Source organism: Emydura macquarii, unplaced genomic scaffold, assembly GCF_026122565.2.
Source record: "Emydura macquarii macquarii isolate MOO-44397 ecotype Brisbane River unplaced genomic scaffold, CSIRO-AGI_Emac_v2 contig_3530, whole genome shotgun sequence".
Taxonomy (NCBI): domain Eukaryota; kingdom Metazoa; phylum Chordata; order Testudines; family Chelidae; genus Emydura; species Emydura macquarii.
This window is the reverse complement of record NW_027133667.1, coordinates 11,713,417-11,736,712: the sequence shown is the minus strand read 5'-3', so window position 1 is coordinate 11,736,712 and position 23,296 is coordinate 11,713,417. Positions and strand designations below refer to the sequence as shown.

Below are 23,296 nucleotides of genomic sequence, written 5' to 3'. Positions count from 1 at the left end.
AGCTACTGATGAAAAGCATTATTATAAAAGCTAGGTCTTTCGATTACTACATAGCCGTAGTAGGATATCAATTTCAAATCCATGTGAGAACTACAATTTCTATTGATGACTATTAATTTCTACTAATAAAAATGTCTTTCTTTTTAAAAAACTAGGAAATTAAATGGCAATAAACTGTATTAATGTGAAGTTAAGGTTGCCTGTTGATCGCTTGTGCCCATCCAGAACAGCAAGTTCAGCAAAACTAAAACTTCCGAAAACCAGGAAATACAGAGTTCCGGTAAATGTCCACACACCATTAACTCTGCCCTCTTTGAGTGATCCCCCAATATGCCCATAACACATACATGCTCCTCCTGTGCCTTTGCACTGTAATGGAGAGGTGTTACCTGCAATTCTGTACTCTCAAACAGCGAGCCTACTCCACCGACAAAATACCACATCTGTCAAATTTAACAACCTCTCCATATCCTTGTACAACCCCTTTACACTGTTATACGGGCTATCACCTAAACCTTTATTTTACCCTACATATAATTAAATCCACAGACTGCTTTCATATCCCACCTCACTACTGACAATACCCATGGTAACAAGATCCCAGTGCCCTCCTATTGACACAGCCTACACAATTCTGTATTGAAAAGATGCAAATTGGAGCCTCACGGTACACATCCATCGCTTTCCTTCGATAGCATACATGGGAGGCACTAAGACTCAGATGTCCCCATATCGCAATCACAGATCTTCCAAGCTGCTCCAACTTATCTTCCCACCATTCAGTACAGCTACACCTAACATCGGGCATGTAGCTGGAGAGCATACAGATAATTCTCAGTGGCCATTGACAGCTCTGGTGGGCAGGGGCAGGGGCAGAGGCAGAATTAAAGTTGTGTGGGTGTCACTTTAACTCTGTAGTTCTCTGTTTTTCAGAAGTTTGAGTTTTGCTGAACTCAATTTTCTGGACAAGCTCTCTCCAGCCAACTTTAACTTTGCATTAACTAAGTTTTTGTCATTTAATAATAAGATAATTTTCAGAGTTTAGATCACTGTATTTTGAATCCCCAAGGAGCCTTACTAAAAACAGCCTTGCAGGGGAGGCATGTAACAACACTAAATTACATGAGCAATGACATTAAAGACAATGAAACTCTTTGTATGAGTGAGACAAGCAAAAGTTGTCTCTTGTTCTACATGTTAGGAACCCAAAACAAATCTGTGCTCCTTGTTTCCAGACACAGAACCATAGATAGAAATGTATGTCTGGAAGGGACCTTGAGAAGTCATCAAATGCAGTCCCCCTGCACTGAGGTAGGTCCAAGTAAACCTAGATCATCCCTGACTGGTGTTTGTCCAATCTGTTCTTAAAAACCTCCAATGATGGGGATTCCACAATATTCCTTGAAAGCCTGTCCCAGAGCTTAAATACTCTTATAGTTAGAAAGTTTTTCCTAATGTTTAACCTAAGTCTCCCTTGCTGCAGATTGAGCCAATTACTTCTTGTCCTACCTTCAGTGGATTTGGAGAACAATTGATCACTGTCCACTTAATGATAGTCCTTAACATATATGAAAACTGTTATCAGGTCCCACTTCAAGTCTTTTTTTCCCAAGACTAAACATACCCCCATTGTTTTAACCTTTCCTCATAGGCCAGGTTTTCTAAACCAGTGTTTCTCAACCTTTTAAGTAGCAAGTACCCCCTAACGCCTGAACATTTTAATAAGTACCCCAACACTCAATTTTCCACGGGATTTTATATTTACAGACTAATGTGAGCCATATGTTGGAAGAAGGGCTGAGTATATAAGGCCATGATAGATCAGATGCCCGATCTAGTGTGGGTAGGGTTACCACCTTTACACCAGGGGTGCACAACTCAAGTATGTACCTGGGCTAGAGGTGATGTTGGCCAAAGCTAGGAGGCTTTGAGCAGCATGCCAGTGCTGGGAAATATAAAGCGATGCCCCAAATTTTTTGCCATAGATTTGAGAGGAGGAAGGGGTGAGAGAGAGGGGGAGGGGGGAAAGAGGGTAACTGGTGAAATCTGGGGCTGTCATAGTTGTCAATTTCACTGCTCAGCTAGAGCGGTGAAATTGACAAGTTTTCTGGGCACTGGGCTTTGAGCCAGGGAGGGGGGCTGCCACCTGGGCAAGTTGCAGGCAGCTGCCACCTGGCTGCCAGTTCAGGAGGTGGGCGACTGCCACTCAATCCGAACTGGGGTAGAGGAGGCTTCCACGCCAGCTGGGACCCGGGCATGTGGGCAAGCGGCTGCTGCCCATCTTCAAGCCGGGGCGCTGGAGGCTGTCCCTCGGCTCAGAGCCGGGGCGCGGGTCAATCTGTGAGCCCAGCTCGCAAGATGCAGGAGGCTGCCACCGAGCTCCCGCCGGGGAGTTGGGATCTGGCAGGAAGCAGGGGGCTGCTGCCCGCCTCCCCCAGAAGCTAGTGGCTGCCACCTGCCTTCCAGCTGGGAGCTGTGACCAGGTGAGAAGTGGGCTGCTGCCGCCCACCTCCCCTTCACTCTGTTTTTCCCCGGGTACCCTCTGTGTGTGTCTCGCGTACCCGCAGGGATACACGTACCACAGGTTGAGAAACTATGTTCTAAACCTTTTATAATTTGTGTTGCTTTCCTTTGGACTCTCTCCAGTTTGTCCACACCTTTCCCAAAGTTTGGTGCCCAGAATTGGACACAGCATACCAGCTGAGGCCTCACCATTGCCAAGGAGAGTGGGACAGTTCCCCCTGAGTCTTACATACAACATTCCTGTTAATACACTCCAGAATGATATCAGCATTTTTTCCAACTGCATCCCATTTTTGACTCATAGTCAATTTGTGATCCATTATACCCCCAAATCCTTTTCAGCAGTACTACCATCTAGTCAATTATCCCCCCTTTTGCAGTTGTACATTTGATTTTTCCTTCTTAGGTGAAGTACTTTGCACTTGTCTGTACTGAATTACATTGTGTTAAATTCAGCTCAATTATCCAAAGTCCAGGTTGTTTTGAATTCTAATCCTGTCCTCCAAAGTGCTTGCAACACTTCTAAGTTTTGTGTCATCTGCACATTTGATAAGCATACTCTCCACTCCCTTATCCAAGTCATTAATGAAAATATTGAATAATACTGGATCCAAGACTGACCCCTGTGGGACCCCACTAGATATGCCCTCCCAGTTTGACAATGAACCATTGATGACTATTTTTGAGTATGCTCTTTCAACCAGTTTTGTACCCACCTTATAATAATTGTATCTAAAACCCACATTTCCCTAGTTTATTCATGAGAATGTGATGTGGGACTGTGTCAAAAAACTTACAAAAATCAAAATATATCACGTCTGCTGCTACCCCTCTTCCCCATTCCGTTAGTCTGGTAACCCTGTCACAGAAAGAAATTAGGTTGGTTTGGCATGATTTGTTCTTGACAAATCCCTGCTGGCTCTTCCTTATAACCCTATTATCCTCTGGTGCTTACAGATTGATTGTTTAATAATTTGTTCCTGTATCTCTCCAGTCATCGAAGTTAGTCCGTGTGGTCTGTAATTCACCAGATCCTCTCCGTTTCCCTTTTTAAAGCTAGGTTCTGTGTTTGCCCTTCTCTAGTCACTCGGACCTTGCCCATCCTCCATGAGTTCTCAAGAATCATTGCTAACGGTTCCAAGATTGCTTCATACATGCTGGAATCTAAGTTGGTGCTTATTTCTCAGTACCATTAGGAAATCCACACCTGCCTGAAAGAGAACAATCACAAGCCAAAAAAGCAGACCTCTCCCACCCTGACTTCTCCGATGCCGAGGCTAGCCATTTATATCCCTGGCTGATGGGGGAGAAGGAGGGTGTGTGCTCTTTTCCAATCTCTTGACCATGCCTCTGTGTGAAATGGTCTAATGGTAGTCATAGCAATAGTGTTTAAGGCTAGAAGGGACTGCCACATCATCTAGGGAATTAAGTGAGATATACCCAGGTAATCCTGACAAGTGATCCATACCCTACACTGCAGAGGGAGGCAGAAAAATCCTGCTGCCAATCTGACCTGTGGAAAATTTCTTCCTGAGCCGCTCTCAAATACTTTCATCTTGTGTACTACTTCTTAACCTAGAATTTATCTCAGGGACACCTCCCCTCTCTAGCCCAATCCTTCACCTTCCCAAAAGTGAATATAATGCTTTCTTACAAAGAAAGCAACATAAAGATGCTATTAAGGAGACCATATACAAATAAACTTGTTTTAACTTAATGGGTGGGGTGACTTGGTTCTTTCACACATTTTATCTATGCAGTTTCTTTCCTCTCATTGTGTGAGGGACTTTACATTTATGAGAACTGAATCCCCTCTCACTGGCTGAGTTATGAGGTCAAGAAGCAGAAGTTATGCTATACCCCCTGGCTCCTTCACATTGCTAGGGTTAACAAAGAAGCTGTGTTCTTTGAAAAGACAATTTCCAGTGATGAGTCAGACCACCCCACAACTAAATCATGAAGCTCATCAATATCCATGAACAATTGGTGGCTGTGCAGAGGATTTAATGGGTTAAGTGGTAAATCCTATACAGAAGGCCAAATCCATAATAGAGATTAAGTGGAGAAGATTCTCTCAGTCCGACCCCCAGAGAAATGTTTCATGCTGTTACACTGATGGATATGCCTATAAACACCATGTAAACCATCAGTAGGTAAAGTGATGTGGGTCAAATAAGCTCTTCCTATTAGATGATATACTAATCTCTGTGGAACAGCAGCAGCCTGGGTTAATGAGCCAGAGGACGCAAGGACTTCCCAGCCCCTACAGCATGATTAGGGCCAAGGACAGGGAGAATCTGCAACATGGTCCCTTTCTGCTTTGGTGAAGGAGGATGGAACACTCATTTACTCTCTCTTTCTTCTGCCCAATCTCTTTTCCTCTTGGGGAGAGCCTTGCTGTTTCTTTGCCTCCTTTCTCCATTGGAGAATAAGGCTGTGTGACAGGAGCTTTTGGAAACTGCTCTGAAGGTTTCTCTGAGGAGGCATCAGCCTTTAGCTGTGCTTTGTACCACGCAGCAAAGATCGCTATTGTAGGATTCTTCAGATAGAGCAGTCACCCAGCCTCTGACCCAGTCTCCCCACACAGCTGCATAGACCCACGCTATAAGCACATCTACATACATTCCTCAACTTACTTACTGTATATACACAAATACTTACTGTATATACACCCCTGTCAGAAACACATACAGGCCTCAACACTCACTTCTACTGACACTGACCCACACCATTTTACTGGGAGTCTCATGATATTGGGTGTTTTTTTTAAAGTTGCTGGAATCAAGAGACTGTGAGAACCTAAGCTTTTCTTTTCTTTTTTAATTAAATTTCTAGCCCTCCTAGTTGTGAAGAAAAGCTTGAAAATGCAAAATGAGTGCACCCCAAATGCTCTGGATTGAGAAGGCAAATAAAAATAACTCCAAATTATTTTTAAAATATCTTTTGATTTCCACATCAAACTCGTTATTTTGGGGGACATGATTTTTGAGGCTGGCAGTGCTGCACATATAACCATGCCCCCAGCTCCTACATGCAGAGACGCACACCTCACCAACTACTATGTATACTCTCTCTGCCACATATATTGGTTTCCAAACACACCTGTGCTGACACATACATGGCTATTCCCATCCTGTTCACACACACACACAAATTCACACTTATAAGCCCTCAGTATTGTCTGCCCATGCACACAGGCCCTAGCATAAACACTCAAACCCTTCTAATAGTTCAGGTAGATTTCCAGGTGTTTAGAGATGACAGGAAAATCAGTTAAGAACCACCATGTGGCTCAGAGTGGAGAAATTTGCCTTGAGTTTGGTTTTCATACACTTCTGTCATGTTTTCTTCTTGCTGTCTGCCTTGTCTTCCTCCTGATTCTCCTTTCCCCATTGGCTGCACATTGTTTCTCTCCTCAGCACTTTCTTTTTTTGTTTTCTTAATTCACTCCTTTTCACCCTCCTCTGCGCTAGCCATTTGTGACTCTCTGTCTTTCTCCCTGGCTCATTCTCTTCTTTCTCCTCCTGTCTCTCTGCTCTTCAGCTGTTGGTTTGCTAGGGCTCCCCACATTTTGCAACACTGGAGATTGCATTTGGTTGTCTGCTATGTTTTGCATCCCTTGTGATAGAGGCTATTGTGGGTCTCTACGTGGAGAGCCCTACAACAGAGACCCTTCCTAACCATCCTGACTGACAGCTCTCTGCTGGCAATAGTATTTAGGAGACAGTAAGAGCTGGGATGAGCAGGGATAAGAGAAATCAGACAGTGAACTTTCCCTAATAAAATCATGCCTGTAGCTGCTTATAACCTAGAAGCAGTGAGTAAGGAACAGAGCATTGTGGGAGGGGAGTGATTAGAGTGAGTGTACTCTGCTTGACCTCTTTTCCATGCACTGGCCCCACCTCCTTCATGTGCCACACCAGGAACATTGTCCACGGTGACACCTCTCCTCTGAAAGACGTCAACTCTGCCTCCATCACTTTCTTTTGACTTCTCAGCTCGGAAATAATCTTGAGCCTAGTGGCTTTGAGCCAGCCCAGGAGGAAAGCAGCTTTATGAAGCTTTATCCTTTTGGAGCTGCCATTTGCTCCCTTGGTGTGTTTGAGCGACTCCTAGAGGGACTACTTCAGAGACCCCAGGAGTTAAAGTAAGCGGGAACATTAGAGAGTGACCTTTTTATTCAAAAGATGTCTCCCTTCTGTGGGTAGTCAGATGTGCTCAGTTTAGTAACACAAAGAACTTCACTGTTGTTAACCTTGAAGAGCTAACACCCCTAAGAGAGAGAGAAACACAGCTGGATTCTGTTCCACCTTGTGCAGCCTCAATAAAATTACTTACTATGTTCCAGGCTATGTAAATAAATGCATTGAGGGCCCCATTGAGGGCCTAGTTTAGCCACACAACAATTTATTACTTGTGATTGTGAATAAGAAGGAAATAATTTTGCTTGAGTCTGATATCCTAGACAGAGTTAGTAGAGATGGCAGTTAAAACAAACCCACATTTTTTATTTGTAAATTGAGCACATTTGATCTGCAGAGACAATAAATATGGAGCCAGTTGACTTCAATTGGAATTGTGGGTGCTCATCACCTCTGAAAATTAGGCCTCAGGGCCCAGATCCATAAAGGGACTTAGGCATTGCAACATGCAGGATTGCAACAACTAACTTTTAGATGCTTTGAAAATCATAGGGCTCCCCAAAGCCTGGGTTAGGTGTCTAGGCTCCCTGTGCAACATGTGGAAAGACATAGGTGCCTGAGAATGGGATCCACAAAAGCCAGCAGCACTCTAGGCAGGGAGTCGCCTCCGCTAGCCAATGGGAGATGTCGACAAGAGGGCTATGGTAAGCCCCACCCACCTCAGGGAGTTTGGTGCCTATGTCCAGGCTGCAGAGAGGCACCTATTTCTGCTTGTGATCCACAGTCAGGAACCTCTCTCCTGGACTTAGGTGGCTTAGACGCCTAAGCCATTCTTGGAAGAAATGGCTTAGGTGCCTGCCTAACTCCACATGAAATGGCCCATCAGGGGAGGAAGTAGCCCTCCCTTACAACCTTTAGCCCAGTGGGTAGGGCACTCACCTGGTATGTGGCTTACTGGTTCAATTTCCCACTCTACCTGCTATGGGGAAAGGATTTAAACAGCAGTGTCTCAGCTCTCTGGTGAATAATCACGGCTTGTTGTGTATTCAAGCTAGCTAGATCAAAGCTGGGCTGGCTAAATCTACATGAAATCTATTAGAATTCCACTGGCACTATAAGACTCAATATCATCTGGATGTAGGGATTTGCATATGTTTACTTTTTCTAAATATTTCTCTCCTCCACCCTCTCTATATGTGCTGTATTGGATTGCTGCTTAGACATAACCTTAGAGTCCTATTAGACAGGATCCCGGTAGTACAGAAAGCTCCCTGGTACCAACAGGGTTATAATTTGTTTCAGGACAGGATTCGCTGATAGAACTCCTTTCAGAGAAAGGACTGCAATCAGCCCTGGGTTCTGCTGTCACAGTGAGTGAGCAGAGCTCCCCATCTGTTATCACCAAGGTGCAGATGCTGTAAGTGGATAGCTGCAGGGGGGCTGGAATCGGAGCCTGGCTGCAGGATGGAAATGCTATTAGTCAATATTGGGCACAAGGTCTTTACTGCAGCTTTAAGCTCTGTGGAAGGACACCTAACTGTGCCAGAGGATCTGTAGCTCTGAAACATTTAGAAGCCACAGTATGATGGTGGGCTCAGGTGTGCCTGGCTGCTGAGTGTAGACTGAATGAATTGCTGGGCCATCACTGACTTCACACTAGCCAATGGCTGTAAAAGCAGAAAAAAGTCAGAGAACAACAGTAAAATAAATAATAATCTAAAAATAATCAATACCTAACATTTATGTAGCACTTTACCTATTCAAAGCACTGTACAAACATTAACTGATTACTGTTAATTAATTCAGACAATTAAAGAGTAGTCCAATTTTCAAGTGTGAGAGCCTTCATGTGAACAGAGATGAAAATTACTGACCCTGCTCTATTGGAAAGGAAGAAGACTGGACCTAGAACATGGTAGACATCATTGCAATTTGAATAACTATTTGTGGAATTCCATGCTACATGATATTATTGAGGCATATAGCATAGTGATATTCTAGAAGAGTTTTAGTGTTTGACTAGCATCTGCAGTTATACTAGCTTGAATAAAAATTGTACGGACCATTGAGCTCCTGCTTCAGTGCATAGAATCTTAACTGGCCAAGAAGAAATTTCCCCCCATATTTGTGGTGAAGTGCAGAATAAGGTGCATTTATTGGGGCTTTACACTTTCCTGTGGAGAAGCCAGTATTAGTCACAGTTAGGATACTGTACAAGATGGAGCATTATCTGTTCCAGGATGACAGCTCTTATGGAAGAGCAGAGGCTGGCCCAGCATTAGGTATGGGCAGTGTGACAGAGCCACTAAACCAGCATGGAAAACATGGGAAGCCTCAGAATATCATTAGTGAATTGATTTGTGATAGGCTTACACATCCCCCAGAAGTAAGGATATGGGATTCTTCAACAGAGAATCGCCATCCACCAGATTCTGTCACAGTATGCTTACTTTTTCATAATCACTCACTGCCCACATTTTTATGCATGCTGCACAAAGGGTAAACTCCTCAGAGAGTTTAAGAGGGAATGATCTGGGTCAGTTCCTAGTGATCACTCAGGCTTCCTGGAGGAAGATCAGCCTCATGCCAGACAACAGGAACCTCAAACCAACCTGCCAGGAGTGGTTTTCCAGATTCAAAGAAATTCTGTGACTTACTGGCTTGCCAGTGTCCAGTAAGTCAGTTCTTCAGTTTACCTGTAGCCTATGAACTGGGCATTTTAAGTAGGTCCAATACATGCGGATGGCTTTGTGGACAGAGTTAACTTCCTTGAATACAGTTGTGATTTGTCAGGGACTTTGTTGGTCTTGCCACATCATGAAGGCAGAAGATGTGAGGTCTCTATCTCCCCACCCATTAGGGTGACTGATGTTTACAGTGCAAGCAGTGAAAGCGGTATGGCTTCTCTCTCTTTTATTTATTTATTTCCCCTCACCCGTGCAAACTCTGCCGGGGATGGAGGATCCTGGTAGCTGGGTCTAGCCCAGGCTTTAGCCTTTTGTTCAGAGCATTTTCCTCTTGGCATGATTCAAATCAGAGGCTTTCAGTGTTGTGCTTCCAGAATCACATGATAAAATATTTGCACAGCTGCATGATGACAGAGAGAGAGGGGAAAAAGAGAGAGAGAGAGGTTCCACTCTCCAATTATTTCAAGTTAAAAAAATCAGTGTTAACATGAGTGTAAACACATAAAAGCTTTCCCTTACCCAGCTCCTCCATAATAGCAGACCATCTCTCAGCCTGCTCCCCCCCCACTCTCCATCTTGCTCTTCTGAACATACAAAACCATCCTTTCATGCCACTCTTAAAAACTTCCCCTACGCTCACCCTGTGCACACTTTATCATTCTGCACCACACACAATTATTTGTTCTGTTCCCTATTTACAGAGATAGGACCAAACTCTAAAGTCTTTATTCTGATCTTATTTGGGAAAAACTCACATTAAAATCAATGGGAGATTTGGCAGGATAAGGACTGCACATTACACCCACATTTAAATAAAGAAGGACTCTTAAGGTTATGTCTAAGCAGCAATTCTATACAGCACATACATATATATAGGGTGGAGGAGAGAAAAATACTGCATAGAAAGAAAATCCATTAATAAATTAAGAGTGGGGGTGGAGAAGGAGGGTGGACTGAATTATTTATAGTTATACAATTGCTGAGCTACTTTTTAAAAATCTGTCTTTAACAACAGTAAGAGTTGTGAACAATTTAAGAAGTAACAAAGATGTTTCTAATCTACCTATGAAATGCAGGTAAAGAAATATTTAGAAAAATTAAACATGCAAATCACTGCATCCAGATGATATTGCTTCTTATAGTGCCAGTGGAATTCTAATGGATTTCAAAGATAATCAATAATCGGTTTTGAAAAATTAGGAACAGGTGTGCCTGAGGATTTCAAAAGAAAGATGAGTAAATATAAAATATAAAAGCGAAAAGAACAGCTCTGGTAATAACTATCTGATAAACCTAACTTCAAAACCTAATAAAAGGAACATGTGTTAAAAGGAAAAAGAATTATCAAGAGGATAACAACATCATGAGCAAAAAGTAATATGGGTTTGTAAAAAACAAGGCTTGCCTCACAAGTTTTCTCTTTTTTGACAGAATTACCAAATTGGTGGGTGAAGATAGCAGAGTGGATGTAATATATCTAGATAATTGTGTGTGATGCTTGGATAGTAAGATGATACACACATTAGAACAGTGGTTCCCAACCTTTCTGGCTCGAGGGCCACAAATATCATTTTTACAACCCTAAAGGGCCACCAGTCTATCAACTCATAAAAAATGTATTGACATATACACCATTAAGGACTACAAATCACTACATATTTAAAGTAAACATTTTGATGTTAGTGTGCTCATTTTTACATCCGCTACTTTACATCTACATATTACTCACAGTATGTCACACTCTCACAGACAAAGCACTCGTGTAGATGAGTGACTGTCACTACATACTGAAGCACGTGGCCTGGCAGCTAAGTCATGGTGGGTGGCCTGCTATGTGCAGGCCAAACCGGAAGGCACTGATTTTTAGAGTCTTGCCCCTGCTCAAGCATGATGAGTCCTGGCTGCTCCACCAGCAGCCCTCTTCCCCCCCACAGCAGCCAGACAGAAGTGGCAGGCCACTTTGAAAACCCCCGTGGGCCACTTTTGGTCCCCAGGCCACAGGTTGGGAACCACTGCATTAGAAATATGTAAGATACATTTTAGTATAGACTTTAAGTTAGTGTCTTTAAGTGATATGCTATTTGAAAACTTCTTCATTGGCTGAGTAGAAGAATGGAAAAGAGGCCTAATTTTTCCCCCCATCTGTAACTCTAACTTCTATGATTCATACAAACATGCGCATTCTCCTCCTATTCTCACTCCCCTTACAAACATTCACACTCCCTTCCTCCTCACACATAAACATACCCCCTTTCACTCCTCCCCATCAGGTCACCCAGTCTGCTCCCCCATACACACCAGTCACTTCTGTCACCTTGATCCTCAAACAAGACACATCCTTACAAGTATTTCCCATGCTGCCCAATTTACCAACTTATTTTTTAAGAAGTCTTTACTGCTCTCTCTAGCCTCTACTAACTCCGAACAGCCATTCCTTTTTGTGACAGACCTTCATAGCTAGGAATGTGATTTGGACATGAAGTGGATGAATGATATTCATGTTCAAGTTCCAGAAGCCTCCTAATACTAAGGAGAAAAAGATGGGGAGAGAAAAAAATATCGAGTGCCTCTAACCTTCCAGCTCTATGTATGCAGCCTGTGTAGTTCCATGAATGTATATTTACTGTAGCTCTTGATTTGTATGTGGCGGGAGGAGTGAAGTGTGCATGCACAGGGATGTGCTTTTTCTGGGCTGGCGTAGATCCAGTAGTCTGTGTCAATTCCAGTCCTTAGCCATTGCAGCCTTTTGCTCATGAAATCACCCTGATGAGGCAGCTGATGAGAAAGCCGCTGCCCATTAGCTGCTGTCATTTTTATACCCTGCTTGGTGAGTGATGGAGCAAAGGAGGCCTCCTGATCCCATTAAACATCTCCCGAGCTTCCTGCGGCTGCTAGGAGACAGCAGCAGAAGGAAACAGTCTCACAGTGCCCAGCGGGCCAGCCACAGTCACGACGCCTGGCTGCCCTCAAACCCTGAGAACCTCTCCTGCTCAAGACAGCCTTAGCTAGGGGGCAGCTTTATTTGGAAAGCTTTTATATTCACAGAGGCAGCGGGCCTTTCCCATCAGCACAGTCACAACATTCCATGGGGCGTCAGCAAGATGGATGAGGTTTAATTAAATGTACCTTCTAGCACCTCCCCTTCCGAGGGCTGAGAGAGGAGTTCCTATTCCTATTCCACTATTGTAAGACTACCAAAAAGGGGGCGATATAATGCCAGTCCTAGTGTGAGTTTTTGTGACATGGCACATATCTAGTAGGAATGAATGGAGACCACCAACTCATTTCACACAGACCATCTGGAGGAGTGGTGGGGAAGCCATCAAATGGCATAGGGGCCCTCAGGTTTACTAGAACCAGCTCTGGAAGAACTTACTTGCTTTGCAGTGGTAACCCAGCATTGCCAACTCCAGCAATTTTGTCACAAGTCTCTCAGTATTTGGTGTTTTATCTTGAAGTCCCAGGTTCCAGGATCATGTAATTACATGAGAATCTCAACTTTCATTTTAAACACATTATGTTTCTAGCCCTCGTGGTTTCGGAGAAAAGCTAGAAAACACGAACCCTAAAGGCTCAAAAATCAGGCAAATAAAAAACCCCAAATTTTATTGCTTTTTAAAATCTCATGATTTTTAAGCCAAGCTCATGATTTTGGGGGGCTTGACTCGTGATTTTTTAATCCGGAGGGTCAGCAATACCGTTCTGAGTAAGTCTTTCCCTCCCCCCACACACACACGCACACACACTGCTCCTCGCCACCGTGGGGCAAAAGGCCATCGAGCCCTTTGTAGTGACAGAAACAGTCATACTTTGGAATCCTGCCACTTGTCCCCATCCAAGAAGTTGCTGACTGACTGCTGTTAGAGGCAGACAGAGAGTTTACACAATCTGACATAAAAGTGAGGGGAATGAACTTTGTCAAAGGAAAGCAGATTTTTTTTCCCCCTCTTTCCCTATCTTTCCTCCCACCTAGGGAAAAAAAAAAGAGCTGTGTTCATTACTGGTGTTCTGAGGGAGGAAATCTAGTCCACTAGAAGAAGAAGTTGCCATTAGGAAAGAATAATGAAGAAAGTAATGTAGAACTAGTACTAGAGGTTTAATAAGGCAATGAGATAAAAGAAATAGTCTGACTTGAAAACAAATTTTATTGATTCACAATCCAAGGTTTTGCTTTCAGGAATCCAGACAAGACTTCAAAATATGCTGGGTATTCAAGATTGTTCATTGTCCAGAAAACAACGCCAGCTCCTGCAGTCCTATTTTTTCCCCAACATGAGATACTGTAGAGAATGGTTTAGAAACTGTTGATCTATTTCACAGCGGCTGCTGTCTCAGCCTCTGCCAGCAGGTGGCACTGTGAACAGTGACATTAAAATGACTTGTAATATCTGTGACACTTTTGTAATGGACATCTTTAGAACAAGGAGGAAAAATATATCTTGTTTAAAATACTAAAAGGGTACTTTCAAGACTATTCAGTTCAGAGGACAGTGGCAAATAGACTCTGGCAAACATGGGTTATAGATTCCCTATAGTTGTGGAGACAGTCTTACTGTGTTGCTTTCTTTGTGTCACTGGCAGAGATACTAGGAAAATACTCTGGCTCTTGTATTTTCTTTCACTGTCACAAATGTTAATTCATCTGCTCCTCCCTTGTTCAAGGAACCAAAGCTGCATCCCTTCCTGCTAACACCTCTTCAGAGATCGGCGAGCTTGTGTTGCTGTGCAGATGTTTTCCAAAGCAAGATTTCTCTGTTGTCAGATGACAGCAGTGTTTCCCAAAGGAAATGATCAGCTCTCTCAGGGGTATGTCAGGTTTTTCATACCATAGAAACAGGATTGACAGGGACATGCTAGATCCTGGCAAATTGAGTAACTAAAGTGTGTGTGTTGTGGGGGAGGATTTATAGGAAAATAAAAGTATTTTTAATATGTAGATTATATATGGAGGGGGCTCTGAGAATGCTTCAGAAGAGGGGTCTGCAGTATTTTCTATCCTGCTATTGCCTCTGTGTTACCATACCACAAGAGACCACATCTCTGTTGCTAGGACAACGATGACGACAGGCAGCCAGGACATCATCACATCTTCTCTGCAAGACCTAGCAGAGATGCTCTAGGAAGGGCTTATGTGAGGAGATGAGCACCTTAGATCCCACTTGTTTTTAATGATCCTGTGCCCCCTGTGATGAAGAGAACGAAATAGGTTGTGCAGGGTTTCCAAAGATGAGCCTGTGCAGAATCAGCGTTTGAGCAGAGGAGTGAGCCCTAATTTGGAGTTGAGGCTATTGAATTGTGAGCACTGTACCCTTCAGAGAGGAATTTAATGCGTGAGGAGGCGTCTATTACATTCGTGCTGTGTGAGTATTGATCCAGATTACATTTTACAGTGTCAGAGGATAACAGGATTTATTGTCTGTTAACTGCAAGATTCAGGGTTTTCTTCTTTTCAGAAGAAACATTTTTCTTTGTTAACCTAGCTTTCTTAATTTGCTTCACATAAAATCTACAGGGCACTATTACCAGGATTTACATTCCTAGCCCACTGATTCCTACAGGATCTACCCACCAGTATCTGTGTACTCCCTATACTCTCTACCTGTGAGAGAGCCCAGTGAGAGGTGAACACAAGCGGATCAGTGCTGGGATTTGCACTCGGAACTACAAGATCCAAACACCAGTGCATGAGTGCCAGGATTTATACTGCCTGCCAGTGAGTGCAGTAGAATCCAAAAACTGGAGTGTTTGGATTCCTGCTTCCAGCCTCTGTTATATAAATGTATTTGTTTGAGTCTCTTGAGATCAAAGAACTTATGCAACAAATACACCAGTTTTTGATTGGACTAAAGCAGAAAGGGTTGCCTTTGGTCTGCAGTAGTATGATCACAGAAACGTAGGGCTAGAAGGGACCTCAAGAGGTCATCTAATATCCAGCTCCCTGTGCTGAGGCAAGAACAAGTACATTTAGACCAGTGGTTCTCAACCAGGTATGTTGTACCCCGAGGGTATGCAGAATTCTTCAAGGGGGTACATCCACTCATCTAGATATTTGCCTAGTTTTACAACAGGCTACATAAAAAGCACTAGTGAAGTCAGTACAAACTAAAATTTCATACAGACAATTACTTGTTTATACTGCTCTGTATACTATACACTGAAATGTAAGTGTAATATTTACATTCCAATTGATTTATTTTATAATTATGTGGTAAAAAGGAGAAAGTAAGCAATGTTTTAGTAGTAGTGTGCTGTGACTCTTGTATTTTTATGTCTGATTTCATAAGCAAGTAGTTTTTAAGGGAGGTGAAACTTGGGGGTATGCAAAACAAATCAGACTTCTGAAAGGGGTACAGTAGTCTGGAAAGGTTGAGAGCCACTGACTTAGTCCATTACTGACAGGTGTTCATCCAACCTGTTATTAAAAGCCTCCAATGATGGGGATTCCACAACATCCATTAGAAGCCTATTCCAGAGCTTACCTATTCTTATAGTTAGAAAGATTTTCGTAATATCTAACTTAAATTTCCCTTGCTGCAGATTAAGCACATTACTTCTTGTGCTACTTTCACGGACGTGGGAAACAATTGATCACTGTCCACTTCATAGCAGCTCTCAGTATATTTAAAGATTGTTATCAGGTCCCACCTTAGTCTTCTTTTCTCAGACCAAACGCCCAGTTTTTTTAACCTCTCCTCATAGGTCAGGTTTTCTAAACCTTGTATCATTTTTGTTTCTCTCCTCTGGACACTTTCCAGTTTGTCCACATCTTTTCTAAAATGTGACTCCCAGAATTGGATGCACTACTCCAGCCAAGGCCTCACCAGTGCCAAATAGAGCAGGACAATTACCTCTCATGTCTTATATTCAACATTCCTGTTAGTAAACCCCAGAGTTATATTAGCCTTTTTTTGCAGCTGCATCCCATTGTTGACTTTCATTCAATTTGTGATCCTCTACAACCCGCGATCCTTTTCAGCAATGCTACCATTTGGTCAGTTATTCTCCATTTTGTAATAATTTATTTGATTTTTCCTTCCTAAGGGCTTATCTTCATGAACAACACTACAGCTGAAGTGCTGTAGAGAAGACGCTACTACACCAACAGGAGAAGCTTCTCCTGTCGGCGTAGATAATCCACCTCCCTGAGAGGCAGTTGCTATGTCAGCGGAAGAAGCTCTCCTGTCAACATAGCGCTGTCTACACAAAGGGTAGGTTTGTATAACTACATCACTAAGGCATGTGGATTTTTCACACTCCTAAGCGACATAGTTATACCCATATAGGTCTGTAGCGTAGACCTGGCTGATTTGAAGTACTTTGCTCTCGTCGCTAGTGAAGTTCATCTTCTTGATTTCAGACTTTGATAAGTGTATTCTCCATTCTATTATCCAAGTCATTAATAAAGATATCGAATAGTAGCATACCCAGAACTGACCCATGTGGAGCCCCACTAGATACCCCCTCCCAGTCTGACAGCAAATCATTGGTAACTACTCTTTGAGTATGGACTTTCAACCAGTTTTGCACCCATAGTAGTTTTATCTAGACTATATTTCCCTAGTTTGCTTATGAGAATGTCATGTGGGACTGCGTCAAAAGCATTACTAAAATCAAGAAATAGCAGATCTACTGCTTCTTCCTTATCCACTTGGCCAGTAACCCTATAAGTAAGGTTACAAGTAACTCCAAAGCTGTGTCCTTTTCCAGTGGAAACACTGTTATACGAAAGTAGATCCATGCTACTCCAGCGGAGCACACTGATTGTCTCAAAGTCATACATGTATATATGGAGGCAGGGAAGACATGTCTAGTGTGACTAAGATTTAGGGATCTGTAAAGATTCCTGTTGTGTAGAACAGCATCTTAGATTTTATTTTTTCCCTGTAAAATTAATAGAATCTAGCATGCTGCAAGAAGGACATGCTGCTTCATTTAAAAAGGAAAAGAAACCAAGGAGAGCTAGTGCACTATGGGTCTTGAAATCCCTGTCATGCTACAGTCTGCTTGGGTGAGAGCTAAAGGGATTTTTCCCCAGCTGAATTTGGCTTTTGTTCTGTTCCTTGGCCAGATGGCAGCAGTGGGACATCTGTAGCTGTAATCTCATTAGGACTATTAGACTGTGGTTGTGCGGTGCTGCTGGCAGGGATTTAAGGTGACAGAAGATTCTCAAGGCATGGTTGGATATCACAGTTGAAGGACAATGGATTACATTCTCACAAAAAAGGGTTGAAAGTATCACAGCCTACATGCAGATCAGATTATTTAGAAACATACTGGTTCCGATCCCCCAGGAAAGCCAGATACTAATAGATCTACACAATCCAGCCACAGAAGGGAAATTTATGCACATAGCTTCTGTTAATGCTAATGTGTAAATTCCCCACACAACGAGGGACAGAATACACCCCCTCACTGTGTAAATTGCATAAAGATGTGTCTGTGTGAATGTTGGCATGTGGGTATTGGTCTACTACAGTAGAATAATAGAAATCAGAAATGAATTATTCATTCATTTGCCCATCCCCCAGGAACCAGAGCAAGATGATTCCTTACACTATATTCTGTTTTGTCTATTTTAAATCACATAAACGATGGAGCTTCCACCACTTCCTTTGGGAGATTATGCCAATGAAATAGACCTCAACCCTCGGAGATTTTTCTGGGTCACCTGAAAGTTCTTTTTACTCATCCCTCTAGTCCTAACTACAATCCCTTGGAACATCCTAAACAGCTCCTCTCCCTTCGTGGGCTTCTACATCTTTCAAATATTTGTAGATGGTTATGTCTAACTGTGGGAGTAGAGATTATTTATATCTGTAATGCTAACAGAGGTTCCAATCCTTCAGTGGACTCTGCATGGGTAGACCACCTGCATCCACACTGAAGTCAGGTGGGCTCTGCATGAGCACAGGAGTCCCCTCTTTGCAGGATCACTACTTGCATTTAAGTAGTGCTGGGTAATTTACATTGAGCAATTAAGAAACACATAGGACGAAATGGTCTCTGTCCCAAAGATCTTATAATCTAAAACACTTTCCAGATGTTCTGAGTTGTGGGGGAGGAAGACATAAGGTGGCTAAACACAATGCTTTAATGAAAAACACTTTGCTGGTGAAGCCACAAATCAATTAGAAACAGCAAACATACCCACAGCACTTGAAACTCCATACAAAACAACATAGATGATATTTTCATGTGACTAGTCCTAAATTCCCAGGATCAAATCCCCTCAATATAAATCAACTTTGTCTATTTTGTAGGTCTTTTTTATTGCTCCCTCTCTAACTAGGGTAAACCCTGGATGGAACACAGGTGGAGCCTTTCCTCTAACTAGGCCACTTGTCAAGTGCAATAAAAGGGCAAAGCAGAGTACTTTCCCTCTTTTAGGGATCTTAAAATCCTAAGTGTTATTGAAGTAGTGGGGTCATTACTAGCTGCTCTTAACCAGGCTCAGAGACCTTTCTTAAAGTGAAATCTATCCATAGGTAAGTAAGAGTTTGAAGAAAAGTTTCAGGCTTGTTTTAGAATCCAGACAATTGCTGGTTATTTCCAGACAGTTGTTACCAGTAGCAGGGGCTTTAAAAACTTACCACATTATATGCCCTGTTAAAGGGGTAAAATAAACAAGCAAAACACTTAGACTTTGCAGGCTTTAATGCCAAACCATGTACATCCTTACTATAGCCTACAGAGTCGGTAACTCCAGATGACTTCCTGAACCTTGGTCACTTCCCCCACTAGTTTTATCCAAGACAAAACTGTTTAGTTACATTAATCTTTGCTTCTCAGCCAGTCTTTCTAACCCTATTGGGGAGAGGAATGCCATGCTTTCTAATTTCTGTTATTCTATGTACTGACTGCCTTATGTGCTGTTGGTGCTATATTTGCGGTTCGTGAGGTGGTGCTTTATCTCCATGTTTGTTTATTTTGATTTGTTAAAAGCACTTTATCCTATGGCTTTGGCTGCTCTTGCAATACCTAACATATACAAGAGTACCCAAATTAGACATAAAAAGTAATGAAGTATCAAGCCAAATCATCTGGACTAGTCTACTTCTCCCCCTATTTTCTGGGTAGGGCTTTTGAGGAGAAGGAGGAATATTTTCCCCTTTTCCCAGCCATTGTTTTTGTTGTCCACCTAGTGAACTGTTCTAGTTCCTTTATCTCTTGCTATTCAGAGCTTTCTGCAATATCAGTGTGAAATTGGCATGTTTCTTATCAGTTTCTCAGCAGCCTACAGTCCTGAGTATCAGAAGTGAAAGTGATGAGTGAGTACCTTGTTCACCACCGCTGCTGCTTAGGAAAGCTACAAACAGTAAGGGCATCAGCTATGTCTCTATGCAGACTCAAGAAGGCTGCACCTCATTAGTTTGTTTGGAAGCTTACTGTCTTAGCCAGAAAGGCTAGGAACATCATTTTTTAAAAATGAAAAGTTAAATTTTAGAGGAACTGATGGCTTGGCTTTTTACTCCCCCAATTTGCTAGAAAAGTTTTCTGCTTTTCTCTGATGAGTGGATAAATAGATTTTTCAAACCTTGACTCCAAACTGATTTCAAATAGCTTGAGATAGTGGTTTTCTTTTAATAGAGTATTACAAGCAATTTATTTTCTGTTATATTAAGTGTGTGAGAATGGTGGTGGTTTGAGGAGGGGGGTGGGATGGAGGCAGGGATTAAATAGCATAATTTATAAAGATTATAGCTAGTAAAATGATTAGTAAAATGAACTTGATCAATGAAGATGCCAAATAGGTGGTTCCTTCAGCCTCATATTTTATGGAACTCTCAGACACAATCTGATCTCCTATGTGATGTTGCTTATCAAATCATTTAGCATATTAGAGACACAATATTAGAGCATATTGTGTAAGATAATATATTTTACTGGACCAGCTTCTGTTGGTGAGAGAGACAAGCATTCGAGTTACACAGAGCTCTTCAGTGATTGTCTGGTTTCACTCACATAGTTGTTATTGGGGCATTTAGTACACTGGATGACATCTACCACATGTTGTGATAGGCATGTGTAGGATCCATGAAACTTAAAAGGTGTATTGTGGAGGGTATTGATCACCATAGCAGTGGAGATGTGTGCAGATTTTTGCATCTGTTATTCTGGGAGGGTCTGGTGCTGCTTTGAGTTGGTATGTCCTGGTCAGTGGGCAGCTTGCTTCTAATGATGAGGTTGGGAGGCCTATTTGAAGGCCAGAAGAGGGGGTTCAGGAAAAATTTCTTTCAGGATGGGGTCCCCATTGAGTATGGGTTGTACTTTGATGATCCTCCATGTAGGTTTTAGGGTGGGGTGGCATGTGACAACTAGGATGTGCAGTTGGAGGTGGGTTTATTTCTGTATTGAAGCAGGTTATCTCGGGGTATTTGGGTGGCCTATTCCATGATACGATCGACTTCTCTGGGGGAGTGTCCTTGTTTGGTGAAGGCAGTTTTGAGTGTGTTAAGGTGTATCTCCTGGACTTTCTCCTCTGAGCATATTCTGTGATATCTGGGTGTCTGGCTGTAGGCAACAGATTTCTTGGTGTGTTTGGGGTGGTTACTGGATCTATGAAGGTAGGTGTGGTGATCCATGGGTTTCTCATATATAGTTGTCTGTAAGGTTCCACTGTTGAAGCTGTCGAGGAAGTTGATGTTGGTGTGCGAGTGCTCCAGTGAGAGTTGAATGGATGGGTGGTGGTGGTTGAAGTTGTGGTGGAAATGTATGAGAGAGTTTGTCATCTGTCCAAATGAAAATATCATTAGTGAATCTCAGGTACATCATTAGTTTTGTGGTGCATTTCCTCACACATACACTCTCCCCCTTCACCCCCGTCCACCCACACACACGCACCTACCTACCTTTTGGCCTTCAAACAGCCTCACAACCTCTCCAAGCTGATCATCAGAAGCAAGCTGCCCTTGGACCAGGACACACTAACTCAAAGCAGTATCAGACCCTGCCAGAAAAACAGAGGCACAAACTGCAGACATATCTCTACTGCTACAATGATCAGCACTCCCCATAACATACCTTTCAAGATCCATAGGCTGTACATATGCCTATCACAAATGGTGTACCTCATCCAGTGCACTAAATGCCCCAATACCAACTACATGGAGAAATCAGACAATCACTAAGCTCTGGAATGAATTGTCACAGGAAAGTGATAAAAGGCAAAAACATGATATCACCTGTGGGTGAACACTTTTCACAAAGTGATCATCAGTCTGTATCTTACCTGTCAGTCCTCATCCTCAAAGGAAACCTGCACAACACTTAAATTCATAACTCTGCTCAACACCAAAAATCATGGTCTTAATAAAGACACTGAATTTATGGTTTATTACAACAATCTGTAAGCTACTAACCCCCCTTTTTGTCCTATGACTACAAGGGTGTTTAACAGGCCACTTCACCTTGAATGGTCCCTTAGAATATGTGCTAATTACTTATGCAAAACAATCCACCTTGTATTTAGCTATGACACTCTTAATACCTTTCCCAGACCTGAGGAAGAGCTCTGTGTAGCTCAAAAGCATGTCTGTTTTACCAGTAGAAGTTGGTCTAATAGAAGATATTACCTCACCTACCTTGTCTTGCTAATATTCTGGGACTGACATGGCTGCATACATATAGCATATTGTTTGCTCACTCAATTATCTCCTGAACGTCACAAAACTTTATTGATGAGCATTGTAACTAATCAGCTGCAACTGGTGTAGAAGGCAGCAGCCATAGGAGTTTGTTGCTGGATTTGATCACATGCCATTCTTCAGCTTCACTTGTGTACTGGTTAGCGGTCATCAGATCTCATAGTGGTTACAGGGCACGTTGATTTGTGTGCATAATACTTTTACTACAACAAAATAACTGTTTATAAAAGTGCCCCTTTACCAAGGCACTCAGGGTTCTGTATGACATTAATAAAATAAGATAATACCCACCATTAAGTACATTCCAGTTAAATTAAGACCTCCTACAGGGCACCAATGTAAATTCAGTGGCGCTTAAGAATGAGCATTGCCTAGAGGAGATGACGGGGGACATATTCAGGTGATATAATGGTGCTTTGATGTTGTGTGTCTGTCTCATGCTGTCTTTGCTTTAATAGCAGCTTCCAATTCTTCTATAGTTTATACATACAGAAAATGCATTAAACCCTCCAGCACTGCCTGTTGTTTGCTCTTTGCAAGGCAGCTAGATATATTAAGCCACCATGATGAGTATCTCACATCTCCCACTGGGGCTAGCACAAGGCAGGAAACAAATTCTGTTCTTTATCACATTGCACATCCCCTGCTCCATGTGCTTGTTTGGTAACATGAAGAGTTCTGCATTATTAAAATAGGTTCTAGAATCTCTTCTCACTTACCTCGGTGTAAATCAGAAATCAGTTCATTGAAGTCAATGGCATTACCCTGCTGTGAGAGGAGGATCAGCCCCATAACATATTCTGTTAATCAATAATTTCCTTTCCTTGAGCATAAATGGGCATGATCTGGTTCATCTTATTGAAAATTTTGTTGAAGAAAATACTATTAAAAAACTCACCACTTAAAAAGGCAAGAAACAAAACCAATTAAGTGAGTCCAAATACGAGAATAAAGGAGAAAAGAGGTACGTGGTTTGTCCCAAGTTACTGAGACCTCCTAAAATCTAAGCACTGAGACTCTTCATTGAAGAAAATAACTGTGCTTTGTTGATGATGTCGGCACTATATGAATATTCACATAGCACTGACTAAATTTCCGTAGTTCTGTCCTAGCATGCTCTAGGATTCTTTGTGGGTCACAGCCTTTTCTTCTGACTTCCAAAATCTTGATCAAGAACTTGGAAAGGATGTCCTCAGGACATTACAAGGGGAGAGATAGTAAATATGGAGCCCAAAAGTGATCATAGTAAAAACACATTTTAAAAAGATTTAGGTTTGTAAAAGTGGGCAGACTAAAACGT

General features: G+C 42.3%; 1 protein-coding gene across 1 annotated transcript in view; it reads left to right on the top strand.

Moving 5' to 3' along the window:
- Positions 1-1,249: 1,249 nt before the first annotated feature.
- Positions 1,250-23,296, top strand: part of MICAL3 (microtubule associated monooxygenase, calponin and LIM domain containing 3) — a 252,360-nt gene continuing 230,313 nt past the window's right edge. Inside the window, exon 1 of the mRNA XM_067536313.1 lies at positions 1,250-1,311. The gene's annotated coding sequence lies outside the window, so the exon portion shown is untranslated. The remainder of the gene's footprint in view (positions 1,312-23,296) is intronic.